Here is an 8,742-nt window from a genome sequence, read left to right on the forward strand (position 1 = left end):
CTGTAGTTTAATAGAGTCTCTGTAGTTACAGTCATATAGTTACATAGTACCTGTAGTTTAATAGAGTCTCTATAGTACCTGTAGTTTAATAGAATCTCTATAGTTACAGTCATATAGTTACATAGTACCTATAGTTTAATAGAGTCTCTATAGTACCTGTAGTTTAATAGAGTCTCTATAGTTACAGTCATATAGTTACATAGTGCCTGTAGTTTAATAGAGTCTCTATAGTACCTGTAGTTTCAGAGAATCTCTATAGTTACAGTCATATAGTTACATAGTACCTGTAGTTTAATAGAGTCTCTATAGTACCTGTAGTTTAATATAATCTCTGTAGTTACAGTCACATAGTTACATAGTACCTGTAGTTTAATAGAGTCTCTATAGTTACAGTCATATAGTTACATAGTACCTGTAGTTTAATAGAATCTCTATAGTTACAGTCATATAGTTACATAGTACCTGTAGTTTAATAGAGTCTCTATAGTTACAGTCATATAGTTACATAGTACCTGTAGTTTAATAGAATCTCTATAGTTACAGTCATATAGTTACATAGTACCTGTAGTTTAATAGAGTCTCTATAGTTACAGTCATATAGTTACATAGTACCTGTAGTTTAATAGAATCTCTATAGTACCTGTAGTTTAATAGAGTCTCTATAGTTACAGTCATATAGTTACATAGTACCTGTAGTTTAATAGAGTCTCTATAGTACCTGTAGTTTAATAGAGAATCTCTATAGTTACAGTCATATAGTTACATAGTACCTGTAGTTTAATAGAGTCTCTATAGTACCTGTAGTTTAATATAATCTCTATAGTTACATAGTACCTGTAGTTTAATAGAATCTCTATAGTTACAGTCATATAGTTACATAGTACCTGTAGTTTAATATAATCTCTATAGTACCTGTAGTTTAATAGAGTCTCTATAGTTACAGTCATATAGTTACATAGTACCTGTAGTTTAATAGAGTCTCTATAGTACCTGTAGTTTAATATAATCTCTATAGTTACAGTCATATAGTTACATAGTACCTGTAGTTTAATAGAGTCTCTATAGTTACAGTCATATAGTTACATAGTACCTGTAGTTTAATAGAATCTCTATAGTACAGTTTAATAGAGTCTTACATAGTACCTGTAGTTTAATAGAGTCTCTATAGTTACAGTTTAATAGAGTCTCTATAGTACCTGTAGTTTAATAGAGTCTCTATAGTACAGTTCAATAGAATTCTATAGTACCTGTAGTTTAATAGAGTCTCTATAGTACAGTCAGTTTAATAGTTACATAGTACCTGTAGTTTAATAGTCTATAGTTCTCTATAGTACCTGTAGTTTAATAGAATCTCTATAGTTACAGTCATATAGTTACATAGTACCTGTAGTTTAATAGATATCTATAGTTCTCTATAGTACCTGTAGTTTAATAGAGTCTCTATAGTTACAGTCATATAGTTAATAGTACCTGTAGTTTAATATAGTTACTATAGTACCTGTAGTTTAATAGAGTCTCATATAGTTATAGTACCTGTAGTTTAATAGAATCTCTATAGTTACTGTAGTTTAATATAGTTACATAGTACCTGTAGTTTAATAGAGTCTCTATAGTACCTGTAGTTTAATAGAGTCTCTATAGTTACAGTCATATAGTTACATAGTACCTGTAGTTTAATAGAGTCTCTATAGTACCTGTAGTTTAATATAATCTCTATAGTACCTGTAGTTTAATAGAATCTCTATAGTTACAGTCATATAGTTACATAGTACCTGTAGTTTAATAGAGTCTCTATAGTACCTGTAGTTTAATAGAGTCTCTGTAGTACCTGTAGTTTAATAGAGTCTCTATAGTACCTGTAGTTTAATAGAGTCTCTATAGTACCTGTAGTTTAATAGAGTCTCTATAGTACCTGTAGTTTAATAGAATCTCTATAGTACCTGTAGTTTAATAGAGTCTCTGTAGTACCTGTAGTTTAATATAATCTCTATAGTTACAGTCATATAGTTACATAGTACCTGTAGTTTAATAGAATCTCTGTAGTTTAATAGAGTTCTATAGTACCTGTAGTTTAATAGAGTCTCTATAGTTACAGTCATATAGTTACATAGTACCTGTAGTTTAATAGAGTCTCTATAGTACCTGTAGTTTAATAGAATCTCTGTAGTTACAGTCATATAGTTACATAGTACCTGTAGTTTAATAGAGTCTCTATAGTACCTGTAGTTTAATAGAGTCTCTATAGTTACAGTCATATAGTTACATAGTACCTGTAGTTTAATAGAGTCTCTATAGTACCTGTAGTTTAATAGAGTCTCTATACTACCTGTAGTTTAATAGAGTCTCTATAGTACCTGTAGTTTAATAGAGTCTCTATAGTACCTGTAGTTTAATAGAGTCTCTATAGTACCTGTAGTTTAATAGAGTCTCTATAGTACCTGTAGTTTAATAGAATCTCTATAGTACCTGTAGTTTAATAGAGTCTCTATAGTACATGTAGTTTAATAGAGTCTCTATAGTGCCTGTAGTTTAATAGAATCTCTATAGTTACAGTCATATAGTTACATAGTGCCTGTATTTTAATAGAATCTCTATAGTTACAGTCATATAGTTACATAGTACCTGTAGTTTAATAGAATATCTGTAGTTACAATCATATAGTTACATAGTACCTGTAGTTTAATAGAATCTCTGTAGTTACAGTCATATAGTTACATAGTACATAAAATATATAATATGTTACTATTGCAATGATAACAAAACCACTGAAATTATTGATCATTTTTGTATTATTGTTGCCAAATACTTTATACTCAAACAAAAATTCCAAAATTCTATTCCAAAACTACCAATTTTTCTGATTGAATTTAATTATCTTATTAAAACACTTACCCTAGTGAATAACAAAAAGAATAATATAGTGTTCAACCTTCCCAAGTTCTCTCACGTCACCCCGCTCCTCCGCTCTCTCCACTGGCTTCCAGTTGAAGCTCGCATCCGCTACAAGACCATGGTGCTTGCCTACGGAGCTGTGAGGGGAACGGCACCTCAGTACCTCCAGGCTCTGATCAGGCCCTACACCCAAATAAGGGCACTGCGTTCATCCACCTCTGGCCTGCTCGCCTCCCTACCACTGAGGAAGTACAGTTCCCGCTCAGCTCAGTCAAAACTGTTCGCTGCTCTGGCTCCCCAATGGTGGAACAAACTCCCTCACGACGCCAGGACAGCGGAGTCAATCACCACCTTCCGGAGACACCTGAAACCCCACCTCTTTAAGGAATACCTAGGATAGGATAAAGTAATCCTTCTCACCCCCCTTAAAATATTTAGATGCACTATTGTAAAGTGGTTGTTCCACTGGATGTCATAAGGTGAATGCACCAATTTGTAAGTCGCTCTGGATAAGAGCGTCTGCTAAATGACTTAAATGTAATGTAAATGTAAATGTAGTACCTGTAGTTTAATAGAGTCTCTATAGTACCTGTAGTTTAATAGAGTCTCTATAGTTACAGTCATATAGTTACATAGTACCTGTAGTTTAATAGAGTCTCTATAGTACCTGTAGTTTAATATAATCTCTATAGTACCTGTAGTTTAATAGAATCTCTATAGTTACAGTCATATAGTTACATAGTACCTGTAGTTTAATAGAGTCTCTATAGTACCTGTAGTTTAATAGAGTCTCTATAGTACCTGTAGTTTAATAGAGTCTCTATAGTACATGTAGTTTAATAGAGTCTCTATAGTACCTGTAGTTTAATAGAGTCTCTATAGTTACAGTCATATAGTTACATAGTACCTGTAGTTTAATAGAGTCTCTATAGTACCTGTAGTTTAATATAATCTCTATAGTACCTGTAGTTTAATAGAATCTCTATAGTTACAGTCATATAGTTACATAGTACCTGTAGTTTAATAGAGTCTCTATAGTACCTGTAGTTTAATAGAGTCTCTATAGTACATGTAGTTTAATAGAGTCTCTATAGTACCTGTAGTTTAATAGAGTCTCTATAGTTACAGTCATATAGTTACATAGTACCCGTAGTTTAATAGAGACTCTATAGTACATGTAGTTTAATAGAGTCTCTATAGTACATGTAGTTTAATAGAGTCTCTATAGTTACAGTCATATAGTTACATAGTACCTGTAGTTTAATAGAGTCTCTATAGTACCTGTAGTTTAATAGAGTCTCTATAGTTACAGTCATATAGTTACATAGTACCTGTAGTTTAATATAATCTCTATAGTACCTGTAGTTTAATAGAGTCTCTGTAGTTACAGTCATATAGTTACATAGTACCTGTAGTTTAATAGAGTCTCTATAGTTACAGTCATATAGTTACATAGTACCTGTAGTTTAATAGAGTCTCTATAGTACCTGTAGTTTAATATAATCTCTATAGTTACAGTCATATAGTTACATAGTACCTGTAGTTTAATAGAGTCTCTATAGTACCTGTAGTTGTCATGTTTTGTCATTTATTATCTTGTCTTGTCCCTGTGCTTCCCATTCTATTCGTTTCCCTCTGCTGGTCTTATTAGGTTCTTTCCCTCTTTCTATCCCTCTCTCTCCCCCTCCCTCTTTCACTCTCTCGCTCTCTCTTCTCTCTATCGTTCCGTTCCTGCTCCCAGCTGTTCCTATTCCCTAATCAATCATTTAGTCTTCCCACACCTGTTCCCGATCCTTTCCCCTGATTAGAGTCCCTATTTCTTCCTTTGTGTTCCGTTCCTGTCCTGTCGGTTCCTTGTTTAGTATTCACCGTGCTGTGTTTGTGTATCGCCCTGTCGTGTCGTGTTTTCCTCAGATGCTGCGTGGTGAGCAGGTGTCTGAGTCTGTCTGGTTCAAGTGCCTTCCCGAGGCAACCTGCTGTTCACCTGCTGTTCAAGTTCGAGTCTCCAGTTTGTCCTCGTCATATCGAGTGAAAGTTGTGTTTTTTTGTTTGTATTTACGTTACTGGATTAAAGACTCTGTTTTCGCCAAGTCGCTTTTGGGTCCTCTTTCACCTGCATGACAGAAGGAACCGACCAAGGAATGGACCCAGCGACTTCAGACGCTCGTTACACTGCCGTCGAGATCCAAGGAGCCATGCTCGGCAGACACGAGCAGGAATTGTCTGCTGCTCGCCATGCCGTGGAGAACCTGGCCGCTCAGGTTTCCGACCTCTCTGGACAGTTCCAGAGTCTACGTCTCGTGCCACCTGTTACTTCCTGGCCTGCCGAGCCTCCAGAACCTAGGGTTAATAACCCACCTTGCTACTCCGGGCAGCCCACTGAGTGCCGCTCCTTTCTCACGCAGTGTGAGATTGTGTTCTCTCTCCAACCCAACACATACTCTAGAGAGAGAGCTCGGGTTGCTTACGTCATTTCACTCCTTACTGGCCGGGCTCGAGAATGGGGCACAGCTATCTGGGAGGCAAGGGCTGATTGCTCTAACAAGTTCCAGAACTTTAAAGAGGAGATGATTCGGGTTTTTGACCGTTCAGTTTTTGGTAGGGAGGCTTCTAGGGCCCTGGCTTCCTTATGCCAAGGTGAACGGTCCATAACGGATTATTCTATTGAGTTTCGCACTCTTGCTGCCTCTAGTGAGTGGAACGAGCCGGCGCTGCTCGCTCGTTTTCTGGAGGGACTCCACGCAGTGGTTAAGGATGAGATTCTCTCCCGGGAGGTTCCTTCAGATGTGGACTCTTTGATTGCTCTCGCCATCCGCATAGAACGACGGGTAGATCTTCGTCACCGGGCTCGTGGAAGAGAGCTCGCATCAACGGTGTTTCCCTGCTCCGCATCGCAACCATCTCCCTCCTCTGGCTCAGAGTCTGAGCCCATGCAGCTGGGAGGGATTCGCATCTCGACTAAGGAGAGGGAACGGAGGATCACCAACCGCCTGTGCCTCTATTGCGGAGTTGCTGGACATTTTGTTAATTCATGTCCAGTAAAGCCAGAGCTCATCTGTAAGCGGAGGGCTACAGGTGAGCGCAACTACTCAAGTCTCTCCATCAAAATCTTGTACTACTTTGTCGGTCCATCTACGCTGGACCGGTTCGGGTGCTACATGTAGTGCCTTGATAGACTCTGGGGCTGAGGGTTGTTTCATGGACGAAGCATGGGTTCGGAAACATGACATTCCTTTCAGAGAGTTAGATAAGCCTACGCCCATGTTCGCCTTAGATGGTAGTCATCTTCCCAGTATCAGATTTGAGACACTACCTTTAACCCTCACAGTATCTGGTAACCACAGTGAGACTATTTCTTTTTTGATTTTTCGTTCACCGTTTACACCTGTTGTTTTGGGTCATCCCTGGCTAGTATGTCATAATCCTTCTATTAATTGGTCTAGTAATTCTATCCTATCCTGGAACGTTTCTTGTCATGTGAAGTGTTTAATGTCTGCCATCCCTCCCGTTTCTTCTGTCCCTACTTCTCAGGAGGAACCTGGCGATTTGACAGGAGTGCCGGAGGAATATCATGATCTGCGCACGGTCTTCAGTCGGTCCCGAGCCAACTCCCTTCCTCCTCACCGGTCGTATGATTGTAGTATTGATCTCCTTCCGGGGACCACTCCTCCTCGGGGTAGACTATACTCTCTGTCGGCTCCCGAACGTAAGGCTCTCGAGGATTATTTGTCTGTGTCTCTTGACGCCGGTACCATAGTGCCTTCTTCCTCTCCGGCCGGGGCGGGGTTCTTTTTGTTAAGAAGAAGGACGGTACTCTGCGCCCCTGCGTGGATTATCGAGGGCTGAATGACATAACGGTTAAGAATCGTTATCCGCTTCCCCTTATGTCATCAGCCTTCGAGATTCTGCAGGGAGCCAGGTGCTTTACTAAGTTGGACCTTCGTAACGCTTACCATCTCGTGCGCATCAGAGAGGGGGACGAGTGGAAAACGGCGTTTAACACTCCGTTAGGGCATTTTGAGTACCGGGTTCTGCCGTTTGGTCTCGCCAATGCGCCAGCTGTTTTTCAGGCATTAGTTAATGATGTTCTGAGAGACATGCTGAACATCTTTGTTTTTGTCTATCTTGACGATATCCTGATTTTTTCTCCGTCACTCGAGATTCATGTTCAGCACGTTCGACGTGTTCTACAGCGCCTTTTAGAGAATTGTCTCTACGTAAAGTCTGAGAAGTGCTCTTTTCATGTCTCCTCCGTTACTTTTCTCGGTTCCGTTATTTCCGCTGAAGGCATTCAGATGGATTCCGCTAAGGTCCAAGCTGTCAGTGATTGGCCCGTTCCAAGGTCACGTGTCGAGTTGCAGCGCTTTTAGGTTTCGCTAATTTCTATCGGCGTTTCATTCGTAATTTCGGTCAAGTTGCTGCCCCTCTCACAGCTCTTACTTCTGTCAAGACGTGTTTTAAGTGGTCCGGTTCCGCCCAGGGAGCTTTTGATCTTCTAAAAGAACGTTTTACGTCCGCTCCTATCCTCGTTACTCCTGACGTCACTAGACAATTCATTGTCGAGGTTGACGCTTCAGAGGTAGGCGTGGGAGCCATTCTATCCCAGCGCTTCCAGTCTGACGATAAGGTTCATCCTTGCGCTTATTTTCTCATCGCCTGTCGCCATCTGAGCGCAACTATGATGTGGGTAACCGTGAACTGCTCGCCATCCGCTTAGCCCTAGGCGAATGGCGACAGTGGTTGGAGGGGGCGACCGTTCCTTTGTCGTTTGGACAGACCATAAGAACCTTGAGTACATCCGTTCTGCCAAACGACTTAATGCCCGTCAAGCTCGTTGGGCGTTGTTTTTCGCTCGTTTCGAGTTTGTGATTTCTTACCGTCCGGGTAGCAAGAACACCAAGCCTGATGCCTTATCCCGTCTGTTTAGTTCTTCTGTGGCTTCTACTGATCCCGAGGGGATTCTTCCTTATGGGCGTGTTGTCGGGTTAACAGTCTGGGGAATTGAAAGACAGGTTAAGCAAGCACTCACGCACACTGCGTCGCCGCCGCGCTTGTCCTAGTAACCTCCTTTTCGTTCCTGTTTCCACTCGTCTGGCTGTTCTTCAGTGGGCTCACTCTGCCAAGTTAGCTGGTCATCCCGGTGTTCGAGGCACTCTTGCGTCTATTCGCCAGCGCTTTTGGTGGCCGACTCAGGAGCGTGACACGCGCCGTTTCGTGGCTGCTTGTTCGGACTGCGCGCAGACTAAGTCGGGTAACTCTCCTCCTGCCGGTCGTCTCAGACCGCTCCCCATTCCTTCTCGACCATGGTCTCACATCGCCCTAGACTTCATTACCGGTCTGCCTTTGTCTGCGGGGAAGACTGTGATTCTTACGGTTGTCGATAGGTTCTCTAAGGCGGCACATTTCATTCCCCTCGCTAAACTTCCTTCCGCTAAGGAGACGGCACAAATCATTATCGAGAATGTATTCAGAATTCATGGCCTCCCGTTAGACGCCGTTTCAGACAGAGGCCCGCAATTCACGTCACAGTTTTGGAGGGAGTTCTGTCGTTTGATTGGTGCATCCGTCAGTCTCTCTTCCGGGTTTCATCCCCAGTCTAACGGTCAAGCAGAGAGGGCCAATCAGACGATTGGTCGCATACTACGCAGCCTTTCTTTCAGAAACCCTGCGTCTTGGGCAGAACAGCTCCCCTGGGCAGAATACGCTCACAATTCGCTTCCTTCGTCTGCTACCGGGTTATCTCCGTTTCAGAGTAGTCTGGGTTACCAGCCTCCTCTGTTCTCATCCCAGCTTGCCGAGTCCAGCGTTCCCTCCGCTCAAGCGTTTGTCCAACGTTGTGAGCGCACCTGG

Source organism: Oncorhynchus gorbuscha, unplaced genomic scaffold (genome assembly GCF_021184085.1).
Source record: "Oncorhynchus gorbuscha isolate QuinsamMale2020 ecotype Even-year unplaced genomic scaffold, OgorEven_v1.0 Un_scaffold_551, whole genome shotgun sequence".
Taxonomy (NCBI): domain Eukaryota; kingdom Metazoa; phylum Chordata; class Actinopteri; order Salmoniformes; family Salmonidae; genus Oncorhynchus; species Oncorhynchus gorbuscha.